This window comes from Pyrus communis, chromosome 3 (assembly GCF_963583255.1).
Source record: "Pyrus communis chromosome 3, drPyrComm1.1, whole genome shotgun sequence".
In the NCBI taxonomy this organism is placed as follows: domain Eukaryota; kingdom Viridiplantae; phylum Streptophyta; class Magnoliopsida; order Rosales; family Rosaceae; genus Pyrus; species Pyrus communis.
The window spans coordinates 20,652,124-20,667,914 of NC_084805.1; the positions used below are offsets into that span (position 1 = coordinate 20,652,124).

Sequence of the window (15,791 nt, forward strand, 5' to 3'; positions counted from 1 at the left end):
TTAGAGGCCGTTTTATGCTTACTCTTTTGATGTTGCATTCCCTTTCTATGCCACTACTTTTCATTCTCTTTTTCTTCCCTTCTCAGTTCTGGGCTAAAGGGTAAACATGAAGAAATACTTAAAAGTTATTGATCAATAATATTCCATGGACGCTTTTCCACACAAGGGAGGAAATTGGCATTGAACATGTTGGTGTTAATCAGTGAAAGATTTCTTAATTGAAAATATGATCAGTTTTATGTTAACATGGATGTAGTACGTAATGGGAGCATGTTTTCAAGATTTTTGTATAAGTTGTTAGGGGTAGGCAGATTTGGATAGGTTTCACACCTCAATTGGTAACCATACTAATTATATTATATAATGATTAACATTTGTTTCGTTTTAAATTAAACCATGGGCGAAACCAAACTAAACCAATTCATTGTCTTGTGGTTTGGTTCAGCCGGTTTACAATATGAAACGGATGTTCGGTTGTGATTTTTAGAGGACCAAAACTATGGTTGAACGACGCAAATTTGGTTCAATTTTAAGACCGTTTGCATTGTTGATGAGGAATACTGAATCAAACTGCCCATTACAATTTGAATTGGTCAGTTTGATGTCCACTTCTACTTACAGGACGAAAAATATAAATAAACCAGAAAAGAATAATGAAAGAAAGAATTTCCTCTTTATTACTTTGTATTATACATATTCCGTCAAATATAGTCATGTACATTGTCAAAGCTAATTTAACAGTATTACAGCTTGCGCAACTTTCCAAGGGAACACAGCATCATGTACTTATCACTACAAGATGATTAAATAATGAATTAAATGTTGTAGAATATAAATCTATCAAGGTTTGGTTGGATTTGGACCACCGGGTGGAGCAGGACCCCTCTGCAGTATTTGACTGATAATTCTATCCTCCATAGGGAAGTGCTTATGCAAAACATCCTACTCCATCTTCATCAACTTCTCTTTCCCATCATACAACACTCTGCAGGCCTCATTCAACCGCACGTTCACAAGAAAAACCACCACCATGGCCACCAAAAGCATATTCAAAAACTTCATGTTGTTCATTCTTTGGCAAACAATAATTTTGCCTTCCCTCTCAAGCTGTATGTACTAATGCAAACGAAAGATGGAAATTGGAATTAGTGAAATGAAATGAATGGTAAGTTGGGGATATTTATAGGGCTAGCCAGCTTTTCTTTTATATATTATATATAGGGATAGGATGAAGAGACAAATATTAGCTTTTAGATTTTATAACATCCAAGGATTCTTATTTATTCATTAAATGACATGGATGCGATGCTTACATGGATTTTAATTAATATTAATATTAAAGGTAAAGTTAAAACTGAAAAAACATTCTTTCTTCGACTCTCTGTTTTTTGCTTCTGGGTTTTTGTTCCAATGTTCTGAAAACTTAGATAATGGGATTGGAAACGGGGGATCTTTTGTTTTCGTGATTGGGTTTTCGGTGTGGGTTTCGAAAGTTTCGAACTTGGTTGCATTGATTTTGGAAGTTAATACTGTTATGCTAGTTTTAGTTGACTGGGAACGTTGCTTTTAGGTGCAATGGAAGCAAGTAATAGAGCGGTATCGAATTTGTTTCCGTTTTGCTCCGGACTCGGGTGTGGTTTTGGAAAGTTTCAACCTTGTTGGATTTTGTTAAGTTAGATGTTGTGTTAGTTTAAGTTGATTAGGAGCTGTGATTTTAAGTGCTAATGGCAGCAAGTAAAATAGCGAGTCTCAAGATATCTATGCTTATATTATTTCTATACTAAAACCCAAACCAGCGTTTACTGTTCATGGACAGTGAGCGGACTAAAATGCCCTCCAAAATTTTCCGCCTGAGCGTTTTGTTCCAGCTTTTCTACGATACAAGGACGATTCTGCCCTTGGTGACCATGCGTATGTCATCTGGTGAGTTATTTGCGTTTGTTGCCGTATCTGATTTCAATTTTTTGTTGTTGTTTGGGTGTGGCTTGTGATGCGGTTTGATTTTTGGTTTTAGGAAAAGTTATGGACACGATCTAAGGTTTTCTGGTGAGTTTTTTGCTTTTCTGATTGTATGTTGTTTGATTCTTTTTCGTGCTTTGGGTCTGCCTTTCTGATCTGCTTTCATATTTGATTTCAGCAAAAGTTGTTGTTCAAATTTTAGCCTTTCTGTCTGCAACCTTGCAAGCTGTTTGCGATCAAGGTATATAAGGTTTTTTTTTTTTTTTTTTTTTTTTTTTTTCCTCGTGTTGGATCCTTCTCCGATGATGGTTTGTTTGATTGGTCAAAAACTGAAAGAAAGAAATTATCAAATTTAAAATGAATTACGCTTCATTTAATTAAAGCTTTGGTTTTGTCGGGTTGTCATTGTTTGCCTTGTTTTCAGAGTATTCCCCTCCTTTTCGGTCTGCGATTGCAGAGTTGTGACCGGCTTTCCGGCGACTTTTCAATCCAGTCTGGGCATGGCTTGCCTTCGGATCACCGTCAAACAAATTCTATTGAACTCAGGTAGATTCTATAACAGTTGTATATGAGTTTTTATTTCGGATTTGTGTTGATTTGAACGAAACTCTTAACGGTTTGGTTGTGGTGGTTTGTCGAGCCTTTGTTGGCTAAAAGGGATTTTGTGTTTGGCTTCCTCCCCTGACTATTCTAAATACAGTCTGGAAACAATTCTATGCATAAAAATTTATTCCTGCTCATCCCTTTCCCAAACTCCTCACTATCTGAATGTAACTTTGTATTTCAGCTTATCCTTCTTTATTCTTATTTTGTAGTATTACCAGTTTTTGTCTACAGCATGGCCTCCAATCATCATTCATTTTAAGGTACACCGTTCTAGCACTATTTTTCATTTGCTTTGATAAAATTGTTTCTTAAATATTTAATTTATTAACAATAACAATATCATTTCTCCCCTGTGTAAAATATTAATTACATAAACACTTTCCTGCATGTTAACTATCAATTTACTTTGCAACTCTTCATAAAATCACATTTGAATCAACATTTTTTCACTCTACAGCACAGCTTAACCCTTTGAATTACAACTACATTGTTTGTTACAATTACTCGGTTGCCAGATCAACACTGAACCATCTCTTATTCCTGTATGTTTGTTCCTTGATGCAAACACAATGAATACACATACATGTCTGTAAAACTTTCTACAAATTTTATCCATACACTTTTAAACCCGCATCAACGTACGGGCACAATAACTAGTATATACTAAAAGAGAAAATGGACTGAAACACTCTTCAGTCTACAGTGTATTTCTGATTTTACCCCCGCTTATTTTGCTATTATTTCAATTTTGCCAGTTTGCTTTGTTGTCAAACGGAGAACAAAATGGGACGCGTGGGTTTTCGCTGCTTCTTCGCTCTATCTCCTCAACTCGTTGTTCATCCTCATTTCCACCGCTTTAATCTTGTTCTCACGGTTTCATTCGCTTTTAATTTTCTTCTCTCACGATTGCGTTGCTTCCTTTCCACCGCTTCAATCTTCCTCCAACTGGCTGCAAACTCCATCAAACATAGAAATCGTTTTGCTTTTTTGGGCATCCTCCTTTTTCTCCCTCTTCCTTGCTTTCTTCAACCTAGAATCCTCCTCCTTTCCCCGAACGAGAAATCTGAAATCCACAACCCAAAACTCGCTCATAGTAGCCCCTGGCTTGCCGCATTCCTCATATCCTGATGGTTCATTCTCTCCATTCGATTCGATTTCGGTGAGTTCTTCGTTGATCCTTTCCCAATTTGGTTTTTTTGGGCGCCTCCAAACTTTGTTTTGATTTCGGTGAGTTCTGGGTTATTGCTTTTAGCTTCTGGGTTTTTTATATTTTGGCGGTTTGATGAATCTATGTGCGAGTTTTTGGGGGTTTTTTTGGTTACTTTGTATTTGGGGTTTTGGGTAAGCTCAGAAACTAAAAGAACTCAGTTGAAATGATCAGAGTCTTTTAGGAGTTCTGATTAGTAGTTTGGATGGTTGATACATATAAATATACAACCCATATTGTTAATTGTATGTAAGAATTGATTAGTAGTTTGGAAGGGTGTATGGATTTGGCTAATTTTCATATTATTTTGGGAGTTTGCTCACTTGAGGTAGAGGTTTTGTAGACAAATTTAGTAATGTGTAATTTTTTTTGGTTTATTTTTTTCCGGCTTGCTTTTTGATTACACTCAGGGAGGAGAGTTGGTGACCACCAATGTTCCATTGAAGCTCTGGAGGCAGAGCACCCAATAGTCGATTTCAACTTCCAAATGAACACGAAGTCGTCTTCCATCTTTGCATTGCAATAGCATACTTGATATATGTGTGTACATAATTGCAAGATTTTTTTCTTTCTTTGGCTGTGCTAAATTTTCCAGTAGATCCAATCATCAGGTGTAAAGTCTTGAATGTGATGTTTTTAATAGCTGTACTGGGTTTTTGGGAATTTGATTGGCTGATTGTGTCCAAGAACTTTTGACGTTTTATTGGGCTTTTAGTTCTTTTTGCACAATGTGGTTAGATCAGGTTGTATTTACATTGACCATCTCTGCTTTTTTATGCGCTTGCGTCTGTTGCGTCTGTTGTTCTGGAGACTAAACATTGAACCACAAATAGTCAATATATAAGTATCACATAATCAATAAACAATCAATATATACGAGGACATTATCTTATCATGCTTCTTGAAAAATTAGTGTCTAATTTGAAAAACCGAGGAATAATTTTTTTCTTTTGAGCAAAGCCCATCTACTAAAATGTCAACGTATGGTAAACACTATGCTTTAGGCCGAATACATTTTTGAATGACTTTACCCTTCAGGGATGCAATGAAAGATGATCTGAGGACTTGCGATATATTTTGTTGCATATATAGGGATGTGAGATCACATACTACTGTACTCGGGTCAATTTTTTGAAAAGTTGATTGATCAACCATTCTAATGAATCTATTGTATAAAGCTTGCTATTTTGGATAACAAGCGGTTCATAATGTACATGGAAAAATATGGTTAGCCACTTTATATTATTTTGGTTGTAGCATACCAAGGTATGTGTGCCCAAATGCATTTAAGATTTTCTACATTTACACAGATATTTATATTTCGTGATCTCCAAAAACACTTTGGATGACTTTTAGATTCTACTGTGGATGTAAATCGATTTCAATATATTTCATACGTATAACATAGTTTTACAACATGCGGCATGGCGCAGGCTTAAATGCTAATATTTTCTAAATAATATTACATCTTTTTGAAAAGATTTTTTGTAACATAGCACCATCATACTTGTATATATGAAGGGGTTCTCCATCATTCACACACAATGCCTAAACACAAACCTCTACACAGCCGAACACACACCTACACAGAACCAACTTTCCATAGTTTTGTAGCATCCTTTGCAAACACTCATTCTTTGTAAACTTCCATCCTTTGTAAATTTTTATATATCAATAAAAGAGTAAGTATACATATTCAAGCAATTTCTCCGGTCTTAACTAAGTTTCCTTTCTTCTTTTAGTATGTTTGTTTAAATAGACTTCCAATCTAAAACAGAAAACACACTATTGTCGGTATAATATTATTATCTTGCTAAACTGATGATCATATTTTGTTTGAGCACTATTTTATAGTTGAATGTTTGTCAGACAAATAATTGGACATTAACTAGGATACCAATAAGTTCTCAGTACCTTTGAGTTTAGTCTTTGTGGTCTTATACCTGCATTGCAAGTAGCCATCATGTTGAAACAAGTCGAGTTCTATATGCAAGGTTTTATATCTAGTTGTTAAAATGGTCATCCGACTATTTAACCGGGCCTTGCTCCAAAATTAGTATCAGAGCCTAGTTTAATATTTAAATAATATAATTACAGTAAAGTATCTTGATGACAGAAGTCATCAACACAACTGATATCACACACTTGTTTATTTTGAATGAACATTGTATATTATTGTCTTTGTAGACTTTGTCAACTATAACCATCAAGAATCTGTTGTCCTAGACATCCTATTATAACTAGCATGAAGAGTAGATTAGCATATATTTATAAATAAAAAAATTAATAAACATGAAGAAGCAAATGTTTTATCTTAGTTCTATTGAACACCCCACTCTTACCAGTAAGGATAAAGAAGTGCAGCATAAGGTATTACAGCATAAAAGAGCAACTGATTATACTTTATAGTCATTGAGAGAAGAAAGAGAGTTTTTAAGAACCATTAGCGATAACTTTAGAGAATGGTAATCTGTAGTTTATGATAGATTACCTTAATTTAGAAACTAGTAAATAACAAAAAAGACAAATCACCCTAAACCAAAATAGTTTAGTTTGTTATTTTTCATTAGGTGATCATAATCATATTCTACATAGTGAAGAAAATCCCCAAGCGAATAGTATCGTAGATCTTTTTATTAGTCAAGCAGGACATATAAAATTAGAAAATATTATGCATAATAATTTATTAAACCAGCTATTAGACTATTTTAAAAAATTTAAAAAAAAACTGTTAGACAAAATATAAATCACATTACAGTCTAACTAGAAGATAATAATAAAAATATTCATAGACTTCCTAGCAAGAGAGAGAGATAAAAAAGCTCATTGATACCATAGATAGCAAGCCCAAGCAACTAGAAAGTAGGTCACTAGAAATAGTAGAGCAATTAAAATTAGAAGTTCAAAAGTTCAATTAGTACAAAAAGATTTCACTAAGCAAATAGAAAAGTTACATAATAAAATAGATAAATCATTAGTTTAATGGCCGATTCCTGAATTAATAGAATATATATCCAAGTTTTGAAGGAATTAGATATTAAATAAGGAACTAGTTGATTTAATTGATTTTTCATCACAAGTAGCTAGTAGTAATATTTCAATTAGACAAAATAATTTAATCATCCAAGTAGTTTTAAATTTAGCTGAAAAATTAGATCAAGTTGAAGAACAAATAGCATAAATTAATCAAGCTTTGCATAACACATGTTTATCACTACCACCACCTTTATTACAAAATTAGAAAATTTAACTTTGAGCACAAATAATCAAATTAGAATACCTAAGATTAATCCCTTTGATAATAAAAAATAAAATACATAAGGATAAAAGAAATAGAAATTAGCAGAAGATTACTTAGTAGTTTGGAAGGAAATTTGTATAAGTTTTATTAGAAGGCATATGCACAAGGAATAAGCTAGGCATATTGACACACCCAAACACGAATTGTCTACTTGGACTCCGAATTGAGCTGTGTTGACTGACACCCAGAAGGTGACGAAGTCATAAAAATGTAATGAGGTGGAAAATGTGAGTAAATTTAAACCTAAAAGTGCCTAAATGAAAGAGTGCGCTAGTGAACGGAAATAAACTCATTTCATACGTGATGTCAGAGCATAAGTAAAGTACAGTTAAGGTAGGATAAGAATTATACCATCGAAGGTAATCGCTTATACCAAGATTTGTCAAGAATCCTCGTCGACATGAAAAATCTTCTACTAAAACCTGGAGGAGCGAAAAACAAGGGTAAGTGGACCTAAAAATAAAACTTTGTAAAAATCGTCTCGAAAATGTAATAACCCCTCGCTGTAAAACAAGTATAGTTTCCAAACATAAGATACTATGTATAGTATGAAAATACTTACCGTAGCCAGCAATATCTCAATAATGCAATATGTCACGACATTTTGTAAATTAACATATAACGTCCAGTAATCACATAATTTCATATAAACAAACATATCATATTAAGTGCTCATCGACATATGCTGGCACATGAGTTCATGCAAATATATTATGACATAAACAAATATGGGTGTAATAGTGATTTACGCTATAGCACTACAATCACGTGAAGACTGGCATTATGCGCATCACATATGAGTCCTAATTGCCTATAGCAATATAGGACATAGATGGCACCTACAATGGATCCAAAGTAAGCGTACAGTGCGATGTGAACATACACATGAAAGACTGGCCCTGGCTCTGGGCGAGTACTAACACCAATGTTGCACATAATGAGCAGATAATGTAAATATGATCATGCCACGATGAATCGATAATTCTAATCAATGCAATGATATTCATTACCGTAACTCCAATTAAGGCATCAATAATAACATGCATACTTGTGCATCCCGTATGATGTTGTATAATTTCATAAATTCCGTTAATACACTAATTCTTAAAATCAAAGCATACGTGGAAACTAAACAAATATGTAATATTTAAAAGCATACGTGGAAAGTTCTTTATCATTTCTTTAATTCATAGCTGCTTATTCTCACAGCACAGCAAAAACAGCTTTTTTTTCAAAGCACAACAATACCAAACCAACCTTAAAAGTGGCTTAATGGTCACGGTCCCAAGTTCCAGAACAATGAGAAAATTCTTCCCCAAGTCTATTTTATGCTACGCTTCACCAAAACAAGTATTTAAGGCCACCATCTAATCCAACAACAAAAGAGAAGTGACTTACAAAACCCCGAGGCTTACCCTGGTCGAAAACTCAAGAAACTTGCCGGGAAATATGGCACTGACGACGACGTTTATAGTTCATTTCTACACTAATGGTAAGAAGAGAGATAACAGGTGAGGAGGAGAGAGAGAGAGAGAGAGAAACATGGCGGTGCAGTGTCCTGAAACTCACTGGGGTGGTGATGGTGATGATGGGTAGGTGATGGTGGTCGAGATTAGCTCACTACCTCTGTGTTTACAAAGAGATTGAGAGATATAGGGCTGTTGAAAGAGCCTCAAGGCTGCTGGTGGCTTGTTGCAAGGCCTACAGAAAATGGGTGGTTCGACTGGTGCTCGCCGGAGATGGAAAAATGGCGATGGGACGCCAGTCCTTTGTGTTACAAAGATGAGAAAGAGAGAGATAAATAGAGTTTGAGTGGGAGAGAGAGAGAGAGAGAGAGAGAGAGAGAAAAAGAAATGAGAGGACAACCAAGAGACTTAATGGGTTAGAGAGAGAAGAAGTGAGGTGGCTGTAAGAGGGGGTCATAGAGATTTTTGGAAGGAGACATGAGGACAAGGGAGGAGTGGGGTGTGGGCCCCACGTGGCTCACAAAGAAAAACTCAAAAATCCTCCCAATACGAAATTACCAATTTGCCCTTGGTATTCGGTGATTTAATCTTCGTTACAGCTCCAAATTCAATTTCGTTTGTGCCCACACGTTCGTATCATCGAGTACTTCGAGAATATGGTATAATAATAGCTTATATACGTCACGATATTATAGTCAACAATTTTGCCTCAAGAGTTATTTTCTTCGATTCACTCATTTAAAATTAATAAAATCGTAAAATTAAAGACGGGTTTTTACACATGTAGCCATGATAAATTAATAATCTTTTGGATTATCTCCCATATCACCCTACAAATGGACTTTTACACAACAATATTAGGGGTTTTTCCTGTGGATGAGCACTACAGAGATGCTGTGGTGATGGAATTGAAGAATGGGAATGGTGGTTGTACGTGGAGAGAAGTTGGGGATATGTGGGAAGCAGGGGAGAAGGTGAGACTGGGCAAAATTGTTGTCCTTGAAGATGGTGATAATTGCGGTGGACCTGCTGTTTTCATGCTTGATCGGAATGTTATATTCAGGTAGTTTTTCCATTTTCTTTAGTTTTTGTGTTTGAGCTTGGGCTTGAAGTAACATTGTTTGATATGTTCAGCTAGTGACAATTGGTTCCAATTAGATTGAGATTATTCATGCTAATCTAAGGTTAGTGTTAGCATTAAATATCTCTACGATGCTCCAAGTTGAAGTTTTTTTTGTTCTGCATTGTGAACGTCATTATTGGATCTGTTTGAATTGGATGTTAATTGAGTTTAGTTTAGTGGGTAACAGTCGTTTTCGAATGAACTAAAAGTGTGATCAAGATAGGAATACTTGGTGCTGCCTCATGTTCTGGTGTATAGATACATATTACATTTTCTTATACCTCACCAGGTGTGGAATTTATTTTTATTGATTAACGGAATTTTGACTGAGAGTTTGCCCAAAACTTGTCTTTTCCGTAATTTGGGACATAGGGTTCGAAATGCTAGTGTGACTAGATCACGCAGGGACTGTACGCTTTTCTGTAACTTGGGGAAGGAGAGAAATCAGCATGCAGAGTTGCTAAGATGATCTAGACCAGAGCAACTACCCACTTAGGGACATTCCTGAAGAAGTTTGTCGTGAATGGAGCGATGAAATTAGTGTTGGAGTTTGGTGGCTTAGATTAGAGCCACATTTGAGTCCCACATTGGCTAGGGGAAGAGTTGTGTAGTGCTTTGTAAGCAATGCCACCACACACACACATTGTCAATGCCTTTTGGTAAAACCCATACCTGTTGCTTCCGGGTGGCTAAAGTGGGGTGATGATCGACAATACCGACTAGTGTGTGTGGGATCCATGACAAGTCCGTTGGCAACCAGTTGTTGTGGGCTTTTGCACAACAATTGGTATCAGAGCCCAGACAACGCTTGGTATTAGTGGCATTCATAATATTCGAAGTTGAAGAGCTCATTTGGAATTTAGTGCATGTGGTCAAGATGGAGATTGTTGGAGTTTGGACATGGCTCGAATCACGCCAAGATAGTGAGACATCAATTTGGACATGGCTCGAATCACGCCAACATGGAGATTGTTGGAGTTTGGTGGCTTAGATTAGAGCGACATTTGAGTCCCACATTGGCTAGAGGAAGAGTCGTGTAGTGCTTTATAAGCAATGGTACCACACACACATATTGTCTAGGCCTTTTGGTAAAATCCCATACCTGTTGCTTCCGGGTGGCTAAAGTGAGGGGAGTATCGGCAATACTGACTTGTGTGTATGGGACCTGTTGGTGACCCGTCCATTGGCAATCCGTTGTTGTGGGCTTCCACACAATAATTAGGGTATAGAAATTGGATTGAGTTGGCCATTGTTTCCATGCACCATGGGCAAAACATGTGTTGTGTGTGAGAGCGCGTGCGCGCGCGCGAGTGTGAGAGAGAGTGATCTGGCTTAAGCCTGAAAGTATCCAAATTCGCTTTGATTTTGAATTCTAATGTGCTAATAGTAGCTCTTGATGATTTTTGTAAGAATATCCGGGCTTTTCCGATTGGTGGAAGTTGTTAGGTGGCTTTGGTCGTATATGATATATGACTCCACTTTAGTTTTGTTCTTGGATTTTTTCGGAATGAAACAACTAGGAGAGGGGAAGGTCTTGAACTTACTCTGATTTGGCATGATTTTGTTAGTACTTATACTTTGCACCATAAGGAGAAAGCAGAAGGCTGATCTTGAAATCTTCCAGTGTTCATTTATATTGAATTAAGGGCTTGTTTACTTATCAATAATGGGAAAATAAGGAATCACTTAACTACGGAATGCGAAAATTTAAGGAAAGGGAATTGGATTAACACTCAAATTGCTGAAATTGGGTTGTTCCATTACGTATTTTAGATAATCCATTACTGATTACATGCAAGTAGAAGCGGGGAAGTCATGAAGGGAATCCATTCCCCTTCTTTTCATTCCCATTACAGATAAACAACCCTAACAAAAACTTATTATTCTGTTTACAGAAAAGTTCCAAAGTTTCATCATTTGAGGGATATGCGATGACTTAATTTGGATGGTTATGCTAATTTAAATTTATGACGTAAATGACACAGGTTCTACCGACACATAACGCTTTGATGTTTTAGATTACTTTTCTATTGCGGTTTACAGGAGGGAAATTCTTGTTTATCATTCTTATGCAAAAAAAAAAAATGTTGAGAGATGCAAGGTTTTATGGGATTATCAGTTGTAGCTTAATACAAGTAATGCTATTATATGGGATCACATACTTTTAAGTGCGCTTTTGTGTATTCTTATTGATGTCTCCTTGGACGTATGCATCTGCCCCTAATTTATGTCCTTTGAATTTCTTCCTCGTTGTTATTAATTTGATCTTTGAGTGATAATTTTATGGAAGTTTTTGCTTATGTTGCTTCCACATGATATGTACTGCAGATATGACATGGCTTAAAACCGTTGGTGTAAGGAGTCAAGTATACCAAGACAGGTCCCATGCAACTCAGCATATTCGTTGTATTGGATGGAGAGTTGCATGTAATAACCCTTTTGAAGGCAGTCGAGCCAGCAGAAATCCGCAGGTCACGATTGCATACGAGAGCTGGCACACTTTACGACCAAATATACCATCCTAAGAAGAAGACATGGAGATCTATCATAACAAAGTCACCTTTCCATTACAGCTTGGATTTCAATACTGCAGTTATGAGCACCATTTGCTTGTGAATCTCGATTCTTATTGCTTGTACTTGTGTTGATAATTGTACCGATTGATGTGCAGCGCTGTCTATATTGGTTCTTCGGGGTCATTGCTGCTAGCATATTTGTCTAGTCCGATTGCACAGCAGACCGAGATAAATACCTTACCTGTGACTAAAGTGGTAAGTAGTTAAGGTTGAATTCATGAGTTACATATATTTGTATCCTTTGTTTTTCCAGAGAACAGGCATAGATATGTATTATATACACATATATATGTAAAGATGTGTTATATAGCTTTGTTGCTTGTGCACTAATCAATCTTTACCCGTATCATTTTACATTTATGTTGATTTGTTTAGTATGATTTTGAAGTCCGGTTCCCTGGTTTGTAGCGTCACCAACTATTTACTCCTCCATACGTATGATAATGATACATTACATCTAAGGACAGAGTTGGACTCTCTCCTTTGCTCCCATCTCGTGCCATGTTGAGAACAATAAAACGGCTCATGTTATAAACACAAGTTGTTCTAACATGGGTTGTTTTCCCAACAAGTGAAGTCTTTTCGGAAGTTCCAACCAACGAAAAGAATGTAGCGTAAATTCGTAGCGCGGGAAAAAATTGACCCCAAAATGCAGACATTCCCAAGTAAAGATTCAGTTTTCCACCAGGTTTGGTGAGTTCCAACATTTTCAATACATGACGAAGCAATTAGTGCGGCAAAAGCAGAAACTGGCTGGCCGTGAAGAATGGGGTATAAATCAAAACTCAAACCAGATTGTGGCGTTAAACCGCAACTTGTATTGCAAGTTTCGGTTTTATACATCCATGACTTCAAACTTGAGATATACGAAATTCAAGTCCTAATATACAATCAGCAAGTCAACCATGACTTCAAACTTGAGATGTACGAAATTCAAGTCTTGATATACAATCAACAAGTCAACCCAAAAGTTTTCATTAACATTTTGGTCCAACGTTCGAGCGAAAAATGAGGGAATTTGCTTTGTCATCGGAAATAAATATCTCTGTATCTACAACACTCATCACGTAACCTGTAAACATAAGAAGATATATATTTCTACGACACTATCTGGGTTGTAGGTCTCGAAGTGAAGGTAATGCGAAGTCCATAGTAAGTGCAAAGAAACATATGTTGTGGGTTTGGTTTTGATTTCTTTGTGACCCAAAATGCATGCCAATTAAATAGAGAACTTTCTTTGCAAGACTCGTGGTAATACATGTAAGAAGAGATGCCAACTTAAGAAATTTGAAAGTTTTACTTTGAATTCTATTATCATAGAACAAACTCGTTTCTTCTGTTCTGACCCATTCAATTTTTAATGTTTTCCACAAAAGAAAAAGGTTGAAAGTCATGCAGATTGGTGCATATAAATACACACGTATCTAACCTCCACATAACACATCCTTCATAATTAAGCGAACTATCTTTGTATAATATCTACAAGTACAAGATTTATAGATCACCATGAGGTTTCTTAATTGTTTATTCGCAGTTATAACAGTTGTATTTCTCATGAGTATGGACCTGCATGTGGTTAGTGCAGGCAGGATGTTGCATGATGAGAAAGAAAACTTGAAGACAATAACGACGGTGAACAAAAACATCGTGTTGATGGATTCGAAGCAGAGGGGCGCTCTTCCTCCCCATGGACCTAATCCGAGGACCCCTAGATCTGGTGGCCTTGCCGATACAACCATCAACCAAAGAAACTTTGCAGGCCACACTACTACTACTCCACCTCCTCCACACGATGCATACCCTAAAAATGCCGTGGCTAGATCACTACTCGCCGTGGCTACAAATCGTTAATCATTTATTTGAATGATTAACAATAACTACATAAATTCCAACCTAATAAGATATCAAATTATGTGATATAATATAGCGTTTATTGTGCAGAATAAGTAGAGGGAAAAAAAACCTATATAATGTGATATAATAGAGTGTTTGCTGTGCAGAATAAGTAGAGGGGAAAAACCCTAGTTGTCTTTGGATTGCTTGCAGCACACTCTACTTGAATAAGAAAATAGACGAATTCTTTTACAAGTATCTTATTTTATTCTTTATGCAGTATGAGACTTGAGACGAATAGAATGTAATAAGATATTTTATTCAAGCACTATAAGATGATACAAAGAACAGTTTAAAATGTTTTATTTGAAAGTCAAACATAAGCATTATAGTAACAAAAACGTCATCAAAAGATGCGCTGCCGAAACACCATCATGGGGCAAAACAAAGATATATACAAAAAAAAAAAAAAAAATGAAGAAAAAAACACACACACACATACAAGCGTCTACAACCATATCTCCTAATATCCTAATATTGAAATCTTCTAATCAGTCGTGGAAATTTCAAGTTAGACTTGGAACACTAATGCAGTGTGCCTCGGTAAATAACCATCGCATCATAAAACATGTAACGCTTTGCCGACCTCCCATCTGCATCCCACACTGAAATCCGATGGAGTCCATCACAACCATTTAACCTCCCAGCGTCCGCCATAGGCAAATAACAAGATTCTCAATACTCATTTAAAAGTTTGTTGTGGTAAGGAAACTGTTTGTGCAAATATAGAATGCAGTAACAACATTCCGGTGATTGATCTATGTGGAGCCGAAGGCAGTGGTCATACCAGTATAACTGAGCAGATACTCAAAGCTAGTCAAGAATTCCGTTTTCTTTTTCTCTTTTCGAGGTAAAGGAAAATAGAAAAGAAAAATAAAATCGTTTTATCATTTTTTTCTGTCCCTTAAAAGAATACAATGTTTACAAACATATATAGTATAAGTTACATCGTATCACATACAAAAAATGTGTAAAAACGAAATACATTATCAAGTAAAGATTTTTTTCAGTCATTTGAATTATATTCTGTCAAACTCATATACATTGATAAGCTAATACACAATTTTTTTACAGCTTACACAACTTATTAAGCCAAAACGAAAAACCAACAGTTAGGTCTTTCCTTAACTATTCATTAGAAAGAATATAAAATTATTTGCATATTATTTGCAAAAGAAAAAAGAAAATATCTTTGGTTGATGGTTAAAATTTTATATGTGGACGGATGTGGCCCTCTTTGCAGGATAAACTCGTCGACATCATTTTTCAAGAGAGTATTGTACTCGTCATTTAGATTCGTTGTATTGGATGGAGAGTTGCATGTAATAACCCTTTTGAAGGCAGTCGAGCCAGCAGAAATCCGCAGGTCGCGAATTGCATACGAGAGCTGGCACACTTTTTACGTCCAAATATACCATCCTAAGAAGAAAACATGGAGATCTATCATAACAAAGTCACCTTTCCACTACAGCTTGGATTTCAATACTGCAGTTATGAGCAGCATTTGCTTGTGAATCTCGATTCTTATTGCTTGTACTTGTGTTGATAATTGTACTGATTGATGTGCAGCGCTGTCTATATTGGTTCTTCGGGGTCATTGCTGCTAGCATATTTGTCTAGTCCGATTGTACAGCAGACCGAGATAAATACCTTACCTGTG

The 15,791-nt window shown here is 36.0% G+C and overlaps 1 long non-coding RNA gene across 1 annotated transcript; it reads left to right on the top strand.

Annotated features, from left to right (window-relative positions):
* The first annotated feature begins 1,784 nt into the window (after positions 1-1,784).
* On the top strand, positions 1,785-2,195 carry LOC137728423 (uncharacterized). Its single transcript, XR_011067925.1, has 3 exons — positions 1,785-1,923; positions 2,015-2,046; positions 2,138-2,195. It is a non-coding gene; the product is annotated as an uncharacterized lncRNA (long non-coding RNA).
* Positions 2,196-15,791: the final 13,596 nt, after the last annotated feature.